Here is an 18,293-nt window from a genome sequence, read left to right on the forward strand (position 1 = left end):
GTCCGAAATCACCAGCTAATGATAATAATAAGTCAGATTCCTCCAAAGAAAAGTCGGTTATGAAATTAGATACGATTAGTACAAGTAACGACAAATATTTAGTTGACCTGAAACTGAATGGCGAACCTCTAAAAGGATATGTGGACTTAGGTAGTCAGTGTACTCTTATACGTCATAGCGAAGCAGAAGCGTTAGGGATTCAGTGGACAAATAATGGTCATTTACCAGTTATGCGCGGCATAGGAAACCATGTTGTTGTACCATTAGGTAAGGCTATTGTGCAAATAGACATTCATGGTATTTCAGAAACAGTCGAAAGTTATGTAGTAGATGATACAGTTGTCAAGCGCGCAGTGTTAATTGGGCATAGCTTCACTGAGCAACCGGGAATCGTAATAACAAAAACAAGCGACGCATTAATCTTCGAACGGAACTCGCCTGAGAAATTATGTTTACGGCTATCTGAAGATATTTCGATCCCCCCAAATGACATGATAGTTATAAAAATTATTTGTGAAAAAGATCGTTATTCCGGTACATTTTATATACATGGGTCCTTACGCGGATATCCGGGAAAGGAATATTATTTGATGCCTGGTGAATATACTATGACTAATGGGACTGGAGTCGTATTAGTTCGTGGTTTATCTAAGACTCCCATAAGGCTAGAAAGTGCCATGTTGATAACGCGAGCTTTACGCACAAACGATTGTAAAGGAGTAAACTTGTTGGATTTTAGTAACTCAGACTTAAATAGTTCACTCAATGTTGGTAATGACCTATCTAAAGATAAAGTTGAAGGTTTGAAGGAGACTTTACTGATGTATAATGAATGTTTTTCCACCAACTTAAAGGATATAGTCTTTACCAATATAGAAAAAAATTGAAATTGAGTTAACCGATTCAACCCCTGTAGTGTATAGGCTATATAGGTTATCCTATCCCGAGCGAGAACTGGTTCGATCAATGGTTAAGGAGATGCTTGATGCGGATGTCATATGTGAATCCAATTCCGCTTCTTTTGGTTAAGAAGAAAACTGGAGACAGAGTTGCACACCGACGCCTCAAAATATGGCATTGCAGGCATTTTAATGCAGCGTGGTAGTGACGGGCTTTTAAGGCCCGTGGCGTATTATAGTTGGAAAACTACTAGCGATGAACAAAAAATACACTCCTATGATTTAGAAACGTTAGTAGTGGTATCATCATTGAATAGATTTCGCGTGTATCTGTTGGGTTTAAAATTTAAAATTATAACTGACTGTAATGCGCTACGGACAGCTATGACTAAACGAGGCTTAGTGCCGAGAATAGGGTGTTGGTGGATTCAACTCCAGGAATTTGATTGTGAAATCGAGTATAGATCCGGTATAAAAATGACGCACGTGGACGCCCTCAGTCGCGCTCCGGTAACTGAGCCTGAAGTTACTGCTAGACCTCATGTCATTGATGTGCTTGTTATCGAAGAAAAAGATTGGATCGCGACAGTGCAAAGTGCTGATGAAGACGTTATGAGAATTAAAGAAAGTTTATCAAATAAATAAACACAGTTTATTGCGGACGTCCACAGAAATTACCAATTAAAAGGCGATCACGTATACAAAATAGTGGACAATGGTGTTAAGTGGCTAGTTCCAAAGTCCGTTAGGTGGCAACTGCTACGAATGAACCACGATGACGTAGGTCACTTCAGCTATGAGAAAACATTAAAAAGACTAAAAAGTTCATTTTGGTTTCCTAAAATGCGTCGATTTACTAAGAAATGTGTTGCCGCATGTCTAGAATGCGCTTACCATAAGACATCCGGTGGAGCTAAAGAGGGAATGCTGCATCCCATTCCCAAACCTGATATCCCCTTCCATACCCTGCATGCCGATCACTTGGGCCCGTTCGTTCGTTCGCGGAGAGGAAATATATACCTGTTAGTAGTAATCGACTCTTTAACAAAGTTTATAACTATTAAACCGGTCAGAGACACAAAGACAACCACGGCTATACGTATATTTAAAGAACATTTTAGTTATTTTGGGGTACCTTCGCGACTAATTACCGACCGCGGAACGTGCTTTACGAGCGCAAAGTTCAAAAGATTTACATCTAGCATGGGTATAAAGCATATTTTAAATGCGGTGGCGACTCCGCGAGCGAACGGTCAGGTGGAGAGGTTCAATCGCACGATATCGGATGCCCTAAGTACCAAATGTCACGGCAAAAATGACAACACTTGGGACGAATATGTCGGCGACGTTCAACTGGGGCTAAATACTATGATTAACAAAACAACCGGTAAAAGCCCATCTGAATTGTTATTCGGCTATAAAGTAACGAACACGTCAGAAAATATATTAAGCGATGTCATTAATGAGACAATTGAGCGAGTTAGTGGAGATGATATGATAGAGTTAAGAAATAAGACTATGGATAAAATTGAGAAAGAACAGAACGTAGCCAAAAATCGTTTCGATAAAAGAAGAAAATTACCTACAAAATATAACATAGGTGTTATTAGGATAGAAAGGACGTTGTTCGATAAGGATAGATTAGGGAAATCCAAGAAATTAATACAAAAATTCCATGGGCCCTATAAGATTATCAAAATTCTACCCAATGATCGATTTTTAGTAGAAGACCCCCCTTCTTACTAAAAAGGGAAGAAAAGATATGAAAACGTAGTCTCAATCGATAAGATAAACCCATGGTTAAATTTTAAAGGAGTAGATAGCGAAAACGACAGTGACGAGGATGATTGTAATAATACTCTAAATAATGATGTAAATAAAGATGATGTACATAGACCGAACAGTGATTCTAATTAAGAACTCAACTAAAATTTATTGATTAGTTTATAAATAGATTGAGATAGATTATACATGTATATTTTATGATGGTATGGGTCACGAGTGAACAGTGCATAACGTACAGATGATCACAGATCGCGACAGACTATACTAGAATCTGATTATTGCGGCTATTAAGAACGAAAAATTAAAAACAAAAATGAAAGAGAGCGATAGTTTTCATTATACATGTGTAATCACTGAAAGCATAGGTTGTGAGCAGTTAGTGCTTCACGCATAGATAACTGCAGATCACGACAGACTGTGCGCGATTGCGAAAAGGGATTGTGACCGTGATTGAGATATGTTCTGAGCGGACAGTGCCTCTTAATTGCACAGATGTTCGCAGATCAGAACTATAGAATAATAAGTAGAAAGTGAATGAATTGATAATGATATGAATATGAAGTGTTATACTATTTGATTGTAACTATTAGGATACTGAATAAATTAATTGATGTAAGTTCATATATTTAATTATTATATTATATAGTGTAATTGTCAAATAAAATAATATCAAAATATGTTGTAAACCATATACGAGTATTTATATATATATTAAGTTTCAAATCAAAGTAGAAAGTATAAGAACGAAATTCTAAAAGTGCGAGGACTCACTTTAATAGGATGGCCGATTGTAAGAATCAATTGTATACTACACAATTTATTACTATAATTTGTATAATTTATCTAGATCGGTTACATAATATTTGTCTATTCTTTGTTGTTAAGAAGTTTTTATTTTTATGAAACATTAAAAGAATGACAGTTGACGTTTGTAGAAAACAAACGTCATCTGTAAGCCTTAAAATGTTTAAAGCTGGTTGCCAACTGATTGTCGAACCGTGCACACATGCACAAATAAATCTTTTATTATCGAAGACATCCTCGTTTTATTTGTGGAAATTCGAAGTGATATTACAATATTAACTTTTAGATAACATGACAATGAAGCGTTTTCAGAAAGATGTCTGTATTTTTACTCAGTCACGTTTTCAATACAAATCATTTTGGCATTTCTGTAGAAACAACGACAGTAATACTGAAAAGTGTTATGGGATTAGCTAGTGGTGAATAGATGGAGCTTATACGGTTAAGGTAAGGTAAGATGGTTAAAGTAAGCATATAAAACCTCACATAAAATAATAAACATATCATAATTTAAACTAAGATCCTTGAGTAAACATTTATTTTAAATCTTACTATTTACATGAACATATATTGGCATTATTATTATATTGGCAGATATGGCCTTGTCTCTTCTTTAATCTTTTCAATTGGTGAATTTTTTGTTACATTCCGCGGCACAAATTCATACAGAGTACTCATAAATACATGTACGTATGATGATACATTGGTAATTTTGATAAATAAATGAACTTACTGTGATGTGGGCAGCGCTATTATGACGCTATACCTTCCTTATGGTCTTACCGAACCGAATACTTTATGTTGCGTAGCAACGCTTTGAAGTATATGACGAGAGTTGTCAAACTTCAAGACATTGTTGATTTCAACAGCTCCGTCAGCAATATTCGTAGCTCAGCGGAAAAGTGTTTACTTTAGACGCTGTAGACCCGGGTTCGATACACCTACCAGTGTATGGATTTTTTTGGGTTTTGTAAAGTTAATGGAAATTTCTAGTAAGATTTTAAGATCAAATCGAACAGAAAAAAAGGGATGGAAAATGTGTAAGCAGGATAAAAATAATTAAAAGAATTTTCTAGTACTATATAAATTTAAAGATGGAATGGGGGAATCATTTTGTAAATGGAACAGATCCGGGGGTATATAAGCCGTACTAAGCGTGGCCTACGGCAGTTCTAGTTCTGACTCGAAAGTGTAAAGAAGAAGAAGAAAAGAAGAAGTAGTGAAAAGTGGAAGTGTTCCAAGAAGAAGAAGATAGAAGAGACCTAGTGTTCGGTGCAGTGTGACGCGTTGAAGATACTGCCGCCCACAAAAGGAACAGCGGCAGACCGGCAAGTGCAACTTCAGAAAAAGTGAACGCAAATAAAGACTCGTTCCTATAAGCGGAGTATTATTTCCAATCCCTGACGCACTCCCGTGTCAATTGGTGTCAGAAGTGGGATTGGAAAGATGCCATTAGTGCCCAGGAACGAGAAGGGAGTGACCACGCGAGCAGGAGCAGCTGCAGCGGCAGAGGATGGGTCACAAGAAGCATCCAGCTCTGGACTCAGTGCGACCGTGTCAGCACCGCAGACACCTGCCGTAGACATCAGCGCGCTCATGCAGCAGATGACCGCCATGATCCAAGAGCAAACGCGCCGACAGGAGGAGCAGCTGCGGGGCTCGCAAGAGGAACAAGCGCGCCGACAGGAGGAGCAAGTGCGCCGACAGGAAGAGCAAGCACGTTGACAGGAGGAGCAGCTGCGAGGTCTGCATGAAGGCCTCTCCAAGGAAATTTTATCCGTGGTGCAGAAAAACTCCGCCCGGATTGACGCTGTGGAAAAGGAGATCGCCCGTATTGACACTGTAGAAAAGGAGATAGTCCGGATTGACACTGTGGAAAGGAAGATGGGGGAGATGGAAGCAACCATTCATCAGCTCAATAGGAAGGTCGTTTGTGGGGGTCCTTCAGCCTGCGGAATCACATCGACCAGAAGTTTGAAAGTACGAAGACGGTCAGAAGGGCAAGTGGTTGGAGTGACCAAGAAGCACACTCTGCCCTCACACTAGCACTCCCTGACGAAGCACTTTCCGTATTGGAAGCACTCGGCGCTGGGAAGGAGGAAGTAACCTACACGGACCTTCTTGATGCGTTGGAGGCACGTTATGGCGATAAACACCTTGAGCATGTGTATCGGGCGCAGCTTTAGGACCGCAGTCAAAGGGCCAACGAAACTCTGCAGCAGTGGTCCGTGGAAGCTGAGAAGCTAGTGCGTAAAGCATATCAGTCATCGCCAGCTGCAATAGAAGAAATGTTGCTCCAAGTGTTCATCGATGGAATACGGGACGCCGAAGTAAGAGCAGCCGTACGACTGAGTCATCATACTAGCTTGAAGGAAGCGGTGGCACATGCGTTGGAAGTGGAAGCGGTGCGCCACAATTCTCGGGCGTTGAGACTCCGCAAAATTGTACCAGCAGATTCCAGCCGAAGGCAAGCATATAGCCCAATATGCTATGGGTGTGGGGAGCAAGGACACATTAGGAGCACTTGCCCCAGGCGTGAGAGCATAACGCAAGGTAGGAAGGATGCGGCAATCTCAACGTCACCGCTGGAGCAGCAGGAAAACTAGAAAAGGCCAGGGCAGTGGGGTGGGCGCTGGCCGGTAGAAGCAAAGCCCCAAGGATCTTCGTTAAGCAGACATGTGACGGAAACACTTTAGTTATAGAAGGAATGATAAATGGAAAATCTTGCCGTTTCACTTTGGATACAGGAGCCTCACGTACAGTCGTTAGCCAAAGAAGACTAGAGAGCATCGGAAGATGACATATGCGAGAAAATGTAAACTTAACACTCACAACAGCTACCGGCCAGAGCATACCAGTCCAGGGAGAGAAGATCGTGGCCATGAAAATCGGGAATACATTGTACTGGGAAAAAGAGGTAATCGCGGATATCACAGATGACTGCATCATTGGGTTGGATTTTCTTCGAAATTATCAGTGTACGATTAACATGAAACGTGGTGTATTGAAGCATGGAGGTGAAGAAATTCCAATAAAAGGCGGAACTTTTGAGAAAGTGTTGTGCTTACGAGACACTTCTTTAAATCCGAGATCGCAGACCCTTGTCCCGGTAGTCCTGCCAAGGGATGACAGAGGAAGACCTTGTAAATGCGGTATAATAGAAAGAGAGACATCGGAGACGACATGGATCCCAGCCAGGACTGTTGTGGGAAACTCCCAAATTGCGATGGTTCCCGTGTTTAATCCTCATGAGGACAAGCAAATCATTAGGAAAGGAACAGTGATAGGAGCTTGTGAGGAGATAGCTTGGTTAAGAAAGTGTGAAGAAGGGAGGAAAACCGTAGCTGCAAGCCAGGATGTGAACATACAGAAACTTCTGGATGGCTGTAAGGATAATCTTACCAAGCTACAGTTAATAAAAGCGAGAAATTTCCTGCTACGCTACGCCGGGATGTTCTCGAAGAACGACGGGGACATCGGAAGAACTGGTTTAGTGAAACACAAGATCGACACAGGAGACACTGTTCCGATTCGGCAAAGACCAAGACGTATTCCGTTTGCACGTGAGCAAGAAGTGGAAGACATGATTCGGGATATGAAAGAAAATGGTGTGATACAACCGTCATCGAGTCCATGGTGTTCTCCAGTGGTTCTGGTGAAGAAGAAGGATGGATCAACTAGATTTTGTGTAGACTATCGGCGTTTGAATGATGCAACTAAGAAAGACAGTTTTCCACTGCCAAGAATCGATGACACATTAGATTCACTTTGTGGCATGACGTGGTTCTCTACTCTTGATTTGAAAAGTGGCTACTGGCAAGTCGATCTGGACCCTAAAGACAAGGAGAAGACAGCTTTTTCAACCGGAAAAGGGTTATGGCAGTTCAAAACAATGCCCTTCGAATTATGCAACGCCCCAGCTACTTTCGAAAGGTTGATGGAGCATGTGCTGGCAGGTATGTTGGGAGAAACCTGCCTTGTCTACTTGGATGACATAATCATTATGGGACGAAGTTTTGAAGATCATCTTAAGAAGCTCGAAAACGTCTTCGCAAAACTGCAGGGTGCTAACTTGAAGTTGAGTCCAAAGAAATGTTCCTTCTTTCAACGTCACGTGAATTACTTGGGGCACGTTATCTCGGAGCAAGGCGTTGCGACGGATTCTGCCAAGATAAGTGCTGTCAAAAACTGGCCGACGCCGACAGAAAAGACACATGTGAGAGCATTTCTAGGACTATGCTCTTATTATCGACGCTTTGTGAAAGGGTTTTCCGATGTTGCTAAGCCCTTACATCGACTGACGGAGGAGATTATAACCTTTTCCTGGGATGAAGAATGCGAACAAGCTTTCTTAGAGTTGAAGAAAAGACTATGTGAATCACCTATCCTCGGATATCCTGACACAGAGGAAAGATTCATAGTGGATGCTGATGCTAGCAACACCGGAATCGGTGGAGTACTATCTCAGAAGAGAGGAGATCAAGAAGTTGTAATTGCATACTTTAGCAAATCTTTATCGAAGCCGGAGAGAAACTACTGTGTAACTCGCAGGGAGTTACTGGCCGTGGTAAAGACATTACAACATTTCAAAAAGTACTTGTGGGGTCGCAAATTCCTCGTAAGGACTGATCATGCCGCCTTGAAGTGGTTACTAGAATTCAAGAATCCGGAAGGACAAGTGGCCAGATGGATTGAGCAACTTCAAGAGTATGACTTTATAATCGAGCATCGAGGAGGAAAAAGTCATGGAAATGCAGATGCGTTATCTAGAAGACTTTCTCCGATGGAATGCAAACATTGCATTCGTCAGGAGGAGAAAGAGAATTTTATAATCCGGCTGATCAGAACAGATTCGATCAACGAGAACTGGAGCAACGATGCAATGAAGAGAGCCCAGGAAAATGATAAGGATCTTCAACCACTTTTACATTGGCTTGCAAGTGGATCACTTAAACCAAAATGGTCTGAAGTGGCTAGACACAGTACGGCTACTAAGAGTCTCTGGGCACAATGGAACAGTTTGGTGATGCATGACGGGCTGCTCTACCGGAAATGGGAAACCCCGAAGGGAAAGGATTGCCATCTGCAACTGGTCGTTCCCAGGGAGAAGGTGAACGAGATCCTGAGAGCTTATCACGATGGTTCTTCAGGTGGACATTTGGGAATAAGAAGAACTCTCATAAAAATTAAAGAACGATTTTACTGGTTGCATTGCCGTGATGATGTGGAAGACTGGTGCCGTAAATGCAAGAGTTGTGCAGCTGTCAAAGGACCTCAGACCCGGAGCAGAGGAGCTATGAAATTGTATAATGTTGGGGCTACGTGGGAGAGAGTAGCTCTGGACATAGCCGGACCGTTTCCAGTCACCAAAGCTGGAAACCGTTACATAATTGTGGTGATGGATTATTTAACGAAGTGGCCGGAAGCATTTGCTCTACCTAATCAAGAAGCAGTCACCGTTGCGACGAAGCTGGTGAATGAAGTTTTCTGCAGATTCGGTGTGCCTTTGGAGATGCACAGTGATCAAGGGCGGAACTTCGAGTCACAATTATTTCAAGAAGTTTGCAAGATCTTGGGAATCCATAAGACCAGAACTACGCCATATCATCCACAGTCGGACGGGATGGTGGAGAGGTTTAACCAAACATTGGAGCGGCATCTGGCAAAAGTAGTGGACAGTCATCAGGATAACTGGGATGAGTACACTCTACTGTTTCTAATGTCGTATAGATCCGCAATACACGAAACGACTACGGTGACTCCTGCGTACGTCAATTTTGGAAGGGAATTGAAATTGCCAGCTGATTTACTCTCAGGCTGTCCACCGGATACTCCGAAAAGTATAACAGAATATGTGGATGAGTTACGGAAAAAGATGGTTGACATCTACGAGGAAATTAGAACAACTGGGCTTAAGGCAAGTGAACGGATGAAGACCCGCTACGATCGAAGAGCTAATATTCCTAGTTTTGAAGAGGGAACCCTGATTTGGTCACACAATCCTGTAAGGCGAAAGGGAAAGTCTCCGAAGCTCCAACCAAGTTGGGAGGGACCATACAAAGTAATGACAAGGATAAATGATGTGACTCTCAGGATCCAGCGTACCCCTCGAAGTCCCCCGAAAATCGTACATGTCGATCGGGTGGCTAAGTACTACGGAAGCAACGATGATCGGGACGATCATGTCTTGGGAGGGGGCAGTGTTGCGTAGCAACGCTTTGAAGTATATGACGAGAGTTGTCAAACTTCAAGACATTGTTAATTTCAACAGCTCCGTCAGCAATATTCGTAGCTCAGCGGAAAAGTGTTTACTTTAGACGCTGTAGACCCGGGTTTGATACACCTACCAGTGTATGGATTTTTTTGGGTTTTGTAAAGTTAATGGAAATTTCTAGTAAATTCAGGATCAAATCGAACAGAAAAAAAGGGATGGAAAATGTGTAAGCAGGATAAAAATAATTAAAAGAATTTTCTAGTACAATTTAAATTTAAAGATGGAATGGGGGAATCATTTTGAAAATGGAACAGATCCGGGGGTATATAAGCCGTACTAAGCGTGGCCTACGGCAGTTCTAGTTCTGACTCGAAAGTGTAAAGAAGAAGAAGAAAAGAAGAAGTAGTGAAAAGTGGAAGTGTTCCAAGAAGAAGAAGATAGAAGAGACCTAGTGTTCGGTGCAGTGTGACGCGTTGAAGATACTGCCGCCAACAAAAGGAACAGCGGCAGACCGGCAAGTGCAAGTTCAGAAAAAGTGAACGCAAATAAAGACTCGTTCATATAAGCAGATTATTATTTCCAATCCCTGACCCACTCCCGTGTCACTTTATAAGAATATCTTCCAAAAACTTTCAAGACTAGTAGGACTACTGGAACCATAGACTTTGATTATAGTAGCGTATAGATGACCTGGCAGACAGATAATGCCATTCAATTATGATTTGGTAATAAATACGTGCGTTAGCTATTGGTCTAATATACAAAATACTAAGGAGCCAAGGCCAAGAGTTGCTGACTTTGGGTTAATCAAAATCAGTTACAATAACTAAAGGTTTGCTTTCCTATTCTATTCAGCCTAGCGAAACTCTAAAAAAACAGCGATTCACTCGATTGTATAAAACGGGCAGTCATTGATAGATTGACAGATGACGGCTATAATGTTGTAAAAAATGGAGATGGCCGAAAACCACTACGTTTTTAGCATGTGTTCGCTTTCAAACTTAACCGGATTATACTTCGTCGACAATCCCAATACTGTTATTACTACAATTACAAACTTATGTACAATGACTGCACGTTACATATTAAACTAAATTTCAATTGTTACTTAGGCAGTCTCGCCTCTTATTACGTGGTATTTACATACTCTTTGTTTTTATCCTGCTGCTTTGTGTTCTGATGTGTATTTTTCTCTTGCATGCTTTTTGGAACAGTCATCAGTTTTTTCCCTTATCAATCGTAGCATATTGTAGAATACATAATATCCTATTTCAAATTGCAATTAAAATCGTCGTAAAATTTTATTTATAATTTAATTTAACAAATAAAAACGCGTTGTATACGATGTGATAATATTAAGCCAAAATTTTTTGTATTTTTGATGTAAAAACGTGAAGTAGGGCTCCGTTGATAGTCCTCTTGTAAGCCTCATCGGGAGTGTCGTTTGTAACTGGTATCTGCAGGACTTGAAAAATTGGCTTTTGAGTGATATTATCTGTAAAATAATATAAATATTATATCGGATTGATATGAACCGCTAGTTAAGAATCTATTTTTCTGATTTGCCAAGAATTTTATTTATTTGTTTATGTATATATATATATATTTATTGATATTCCGAAGTATACTCCCTGTATTTCCAAAATTAAATTCATCTATATATATATATATATATATATATATATATATATATATATATATATATATAGAATATCAATAAAACATGTGTTTTTTTCTTCAGGTGACTATATTTATTTAACACCACGTAAGATTTAACTTAAGGAATAAAATAAGCAAAAATGAGCCTGAAATTTGAGTGAGATCAAAAACTATACATGCACACCAAAATCAAAGTTTGCATTCGACAGCGCATCTATCCAGGACTATCAACAGTTACTGAAAAAATTCCTTCATTTAGTTTGTAGAGTTTTGCCACCAAAAATCATTAATATCCATTTTATAAACATTTTGTATGCGATTCCACAACCAGCATGAAAGGTTAGGTAAATGTGGAATTACTAGGTCATTGTATATATCATAGTCTAAGCTTTTATCGAATGCACCGAACGGTTTTGTTTTTAGGTTTTAGAGAGCCTACTAGCCTTCCAAATCGGCAGTGCCCCAGGGCACTAGATACACCAAAACCAGGGCGTGTTGATCCTTATTTCGTTTATTTTACATGGTCTTATAGCTTGTTTCAATAGCCTTCAGATACATTCACTCAAATTATCCTAATTATAAGCAATCGATTGCTACATGTAAAATAATACGCATTGACAGAGCCTGAATCGCGCCTATCTGCACCGTTCAGCGAGCGCCGAGGCTAGAGAGGAAATTTGTTAATGTGAATTCCACTGTATCATAGCAGGAAATCATATAAATCTTAAATGTACGAGTAATTTGATAATGCAACGGTCTGTCTGAGGTTGTCTTTGAATATAACATTGATTACGAGAACAATGAACAAAGACGACCGACAGTTCACAGACTCGCTTGAACTGTGAACCATTGATGACTATTTAATCATAATAAATTGGATGGGATATATTTGGGTCGTAGCTGCGATAAGAGTGGATTATATTCATGGATATTTATTTTTTTATTTAGGCTTACCCAATAGACCAATAAACTTATATTTACGAAATAATATTATAATTATAACATAAGTAAGCTAAAGCTATGCTATTGCTAAACAATTAAAAAGTAACACACGGTCACATACGAGTATATATATAAAAATTTATGAAAATACACTTAATTAACTACAAATTAACACTTACTAACCAATTTATATTTAATTAATTAATCTGTAATCTATATATATATAAAATTAATTGCTCTTTTTTTTTATGGAATAGGAGGACAAACGAATGTACGGGTCACCTGTTGTTAAGTGATCACCGCCGCCCACAATCTCTTGCAACACCAGAGGAATCACAGGAGCGTTGCCGGAATCGGAATCGTTGCTCTTCGTTAGTCTCGCTAAACTCGAGAACCGCTGGACCGATTTGACTAATTTTGGTCTTGAATTATTTGTGGAAGTCCAGGGAAGGTTTAAAAGGTGAATAAATATGAAAATGCTCAGAATTAAATAAAAACAACAATTTTTTTTCCTTTTATGTGTCCCCCGTCGTTCAGAAATCAAATTGAAAGAATAGTTTAAAATGAATAACTAATAAGAATTATTATATCTTTCTAACTTTCTCACGTAAAAAATAAACTTAATTTTGGCTAACTACGGTTGGTAGATTAACAACAGTTGTTAACTATCTATTAGATTATTTTTATTTAGACTGATAATTCATAAGTTTGAGAGTGAAGATTAAGTACATAGGCTTAAATTGCAACGAGTTCGTGCAAATGAAACAGCCATAATATTGCGATTCGAGCTGACACAACACCTGCCGGTGAACACACAAGGAGGTTTAATTCACCCACCATTGACGAAGTGGCTGTTGTTATTGTGGGAGAAAATTAACAATCTAAAGCAATTGCTTAATAAGTATAATTATACTTATTTCCAAAATTTGTTTTATATGGACCTATTTTCTATTATTGACAAATTCATTAAAAACATTATTCTGTTTATTATATACAGAACAACGTCTGTCGGGTCAGCTAGTAATCAATAAATCTAATAATTTACATTATTGCTAATGTATTACAATTTAAATTTTAACAAAGATATAAAATTGGACAAAAGGCGTACATAATGTGACGGTGGTGACGAAATGAATGAAGACGGGATTTAAAAGTAAAGTTTTAATATTTTAAGGATGGTGGTACTCTACGAGCACAATTTATTATTCTTTACCATTTATTATTCTTAACATCTTATGCTTAGATCATTAATACGTCTAGATAGACTATAACAGCTGTAAAAAAATCGAAAAAAATTGAGTTTAGAATTAACCTCTATTTTGAGCAATGTACGCACACTAAGACTAAGTGTAATACAAATTGCGTATGTAAGACTTCCCTTGGCACACACACTAAAGTATTAAGCCTGGCCTGTTTTTATGAATGAATGAATGAATGATTTATTTATTCAATTGGTTGTCTAACAGCAAGAGACATTCTTGTCGTATAAATTATCTAAGATCAAGTCACAATGTGACAAGCGCAGTCAGTACTGGTCAGAGTTGTGCGGTTTTCAAAATCGTATCACTTGCCAATAGGTCGTATCAACACTTGTAAATAATAATGATATTGTTAATATAACAATAATAATAGCAACAGCTTTAAATTATTCTACTCTATCTATATATTGTATTATATCTATACTAATATTATAAAGTGGTAAAGTTAGTGAGGCTGTAGGGGATAATCTCTGGATGTACTGAACCGATTTTGAATTACCAATAGAAAGCCACATTATCTGTGTGTGATATAGACTATATTATATTAACTCGAAAGTGAAAAGACTTTTTGTGATAGTCGGATTAGCAACGTAAATCACAGTTAAATCGGTCAAATGAAACGTTGCCTGCCTTAAAGCTGACAAAAACAGAACGCTGCCTTAAAGATCTGAGATTAGGTAGATAGAGTTTTGTATCTAATATAGTTACACTAGTAAATGTAGACGAAGTCACGGGCTAGTGCTAAATAAAATAGTGTGTATATCATTTACCATACAATTAAATAATAAAGACGGGAAAGAACGGAAAATTCTCGTGTCATGGTGTTAAACATTGCACTCCTCCGAAACGGCTTGACCGATCCTCATGAAATTTTGAGTGCATATTGGGTAGGTCTGAGAATCGGACAAAATCTATTTTTCATCCCCCTAAATTTTAAGGGTGGTCCACACGAATTTGGTTTTTAAATTTTTTTGACATTTTTTTTTAATTTCTGTATGAGTCAACATTAAAAAATACATACAACTTCAAATTTTCACCCATCTACGATCAATAGTTACTTTTGTATCGCGATTTTAATATCAGCAATACAACGTTTGCTGGGTCAGAAACTAAAAAAGGTATGGACACATTTTAAGTAGAGCTTCATCCAAAGTAAACAAACTCTAATATTCTGGTGAATGTCTTAATTTTTTTTTGTATTTTACATATAAGCATACAAGAAGGTTGTTGTTGAATGGAAACTGCAGCCAAAATGATTGGAAAAATATGGAGGAGGCTAAACTTATATTAACTGGTTTATTTTTCCTAGCTGTAGAGGTAAATAAATCTTAACATGAATAAATAACAAATATGCTCGAGGTTTAAGCTGAAGAGGGTTTTGCGTGGGTGTTGTATAATAAGGGATCTTAATACATTATTAAAACTTTTAAGCGTCTTAAAACGGAAGGGAAAACTAATCCTGTACACCAAGTTAATAATTTTGTACCGAATAATAGTTATCTTTATTTTTACACCTGATACGAAAAAGAAGAGAAGAATTTCGGAAAGCTAAAAATAATGACAAAAACAAGAATAATAGATTCAGTGAAACAATTCAATACTTTATTGTTCATGTTATTTTTAATTAAATTGCAGATTACAAGTAAATTCAACAAAGTGGCTGTGCGACACAATTAGTTTCTTGCGAAACACGCGGGGCGGCGATGACTAGAATTACTAAGGTATGTGTATTAAATGCGAATTTGAGTTTATTTGTTTTTTATGCTTTTAAAATTCAAAAATTATCTTCAAAATAGGATTCTAAATCACTATTTGAACGGCAAAAACAAACCACCCGTTCGACAGAGTAATCCTCAGGCATGAAAAGAACGGGCGCAAGAAACTCAGCGGGCTTGTTTTTTTCTTCTTAAAAATAAAGTTATAAAGTAATATCCAATAAAATATTATTATATATTCTGGCCTTTTCCCATTTTATTTGGGGTCGGCCCTCCGTATCATGTGTCTCCAGGTGGCTCGGTCCTGGGTCGTCTCTTTGTTTATGTGGGCTTCTTTCAGGTTCTTATTTACTATCTTATTAGACATCCATGTGATTCGGGGTCTTCCTCGTCCTCGAGGTTTAGTTACAATATCTAACACTTTTCTGCTCATGTGGTTGTATGGACGCCTCATAACATGTTCGTACCACCGCAGACGGCTCTCCTGCAGTTTATCTGGGATAGCTCTTACTTTACCAATAAAATATATTACAATAAAATTTATTATTTAATAGCCTGAGGGCGGTCGCTCTATTCCCAATCTGTGGTATCATTAAGAAAGTAATTTATGAAATGCTACACGTCTTTTAAGAATTATTTTGAATTTAGTAACACAATTGCTTTGCACATTTTCTGAGATAATGTTGTAAAGGCATATACATCGCTCAACATAAGACTTTCTGACTCGACTTAACCCAGTAAAAGGCTTAACAAGTTTATTTTTGTACCTACTATCAACCTTGTGATTATCACAGTGAAAACTTTACTTTCACGCCCTTACTACATTTGATCATCATCAAATTACACACATACGCTGAAAGACGTATAGAAAAGTATATCGTGTTCGCGAAATTTTTAAGAGTTCACATAAAATAAATGACTTTCAAAGGAAGCTAATAATAATTTTTGCTGAGGTTCTCGGAGAAAAATCCTTAATAATTAACATTGTAACAATGTGGATATCGTTTCGAAGATTCTCGGGATAGTATAGAACGAAATTAGGATCAATTTTCAAATCCAATATGGCTGCCGGGCAACATCGTGTTATTAACAATATCGATATAATTTGTAAAGTGCTCGCGGTTGTAGAGTGCTAATTTGGGATATTTTTTTTTATATTCATTATGGTCGCCGCGTAAAACGATCAATACAGAATGGATACCGTTTTTTTGTAGTTTCTGGGGTGTTAAAATTTATTAATGTTATTTAGCTGACAATATTTTATTTCATATGCATCAAATATGCGCCCATATCATGGTCTAGTGATCAAGGAATCCGCGAGTGTAAAAATTCACATGTGTCTGCCTATCGAGGTGCATTTAATTCGATGTGAACCTCACCAGTGCTATTGATATTTTTCTTTGAATGTTAATTATTTTATTTAATGGTTTATGGTTTATATTAAATAAAAACTTAATTTGCCACACATAGCGTGACATTCATCCAAAGTCGCTTAAGACGATACGCATTTAACGCAGGAGAAGTCACAGGTAACGCTAGTAAATAAAAGAAATGGACTAAAAGCCCTCTTTGCCTCCTGTTGACGACGGCCTGATGATGTCAGTATGAAGGAAGTAGATTTACCTGCGAATCCAGTCTTGTGCTCAACGTAGCAGTAGGTAATGCCAATGAACACACCAACAGCCACTGCAGCAAGAGTCAGCATTAACAAACCAGTTGTGCACACCAGACACACCACCCATCGCGGCTTACTGTTAACCATTTCAATAATATGAAGTTAAATTTTGCTTAAAAAAGTATTGCATATTATAAGTATTGCATATACAATTTTTTGTATTAGTTTTTGTCAAAATGATGTAAAATCAACGTCGTGGATATCATACACATGGATTTCAGCAAGGCATTCGGTCGAGTTAATCATTCAATCTTAACCGAAAAACATGGCGCATAATGAATCGGAAATAGCCTCCTTAGATTTCTTTCATACCTTAAAAATAGATCTGGTATAGTGGCAGTAAATGGCTTCAGTTCGTCCACATATTCAAATACAATTAGTGTACCACTAGGCTCCCATGTGGGACCTATTTTATTTATTAATGCCTAACTAACACTATCCTTCATTCAGAATTTTATATTTTTTAATATTTGCGGATGATTTAAAAACTGCCGAGGTCTGGATAATGGCTCCGGAAAACTTCACTGTAACCTTATGGTATTAAGTGCTGAGAAATGTTTCCATCTGAGATTTTCAGGAAAAAAGGTAAATAGCTGTAACGATGTATTGTACAAAACAGATGACACACCGATATCCATTGAGAGTTTGGCTATCGTGTGAAATGAATAAGGGAACAGAAAAAACGGTAGCTCTCCAAGTAGATATATTGACCAGCTCTGTAAGGTTTAAATGACTTAATATGATGTGTTGCACCAACACAGGAACTGGTGCAGACAAGCCGTTTACTCCAGTACAACAAAAACGTCCTGATTATAAAAATCTTCAGTCATCAAGTACCGACCAAAAAAGAAGAGGAAATAATAAAAAGAATACAGTATGCCTTACATCCACGAATGAGAATGCGAAACTTGTTAATTTCAAGCGTTCAATCTACCAGTTAAGCTCTTTACAAAACTGTGAAAAATCTATTACTTATTCTTGAACTGAATGATGAGAATCGTTTTGGAATACGGACTTGGGATCAAATTAACTAAGATATAAGTACTTTTTTCTAATACTACTGGCAACTATCACTGTGATAGACAGTCCTTTATTCAGTGAATGTAGCGAGGCAGAATAATCTTATGGAGTACTCCTGCAGTAGTCCATAAGATTATATGTTACTCCACGCTCCTGCGTGGCAGTACATCGGACACAGATTCTTCAACGTCGGGTACCCCTCCGGAAAGTCTCCAGCAGTCTGGAAAACTTGCTTGCTTGGAGTACAGAAGCCTAGACTAAATGGCCCAATCAAAAGATAAAGTCCAGAGATAGAGATTTTTTGACAATAAGGGATGAGAC

The 18,293-nt window shown here is 38.2% G+C and overlaps 1 long non-coding RNA gene across 1 annotated transcript in view; it reads left to right on the forward strand.

The window, feature by feature from the left end:
• LOC126979507 (uncharacterized) overlaps positions 1–18,293 on the forward strand; it is a 39,686-nt gene that overhangs the window by 15,939 nt on the left and 5,454 nt on the right. Inside the window, exon 2 of the long non-coding RNA XR_007732833.1 lies at positions 15,198–15,283. This is a non-coding gene — a long non-coding RNA (uncharacterized LOC126979507). The remainder of the gene's footprint in view (positions 1–15,197; positions 15,284–18,293) is intronic.

Source organism: Leptidea sinapis, chromosome 3 (assembly GCF_905404315.1).
Source record: "Leptidea sinapis chromosome 3, ilLepSina1.1, whole genome shotgun sequence".
NCBI lineage: Eukaryota > Metazoa > Arthropoda > Insecta > Lepidoptera > Pieridae > Leptidea > Leptidea sinapis.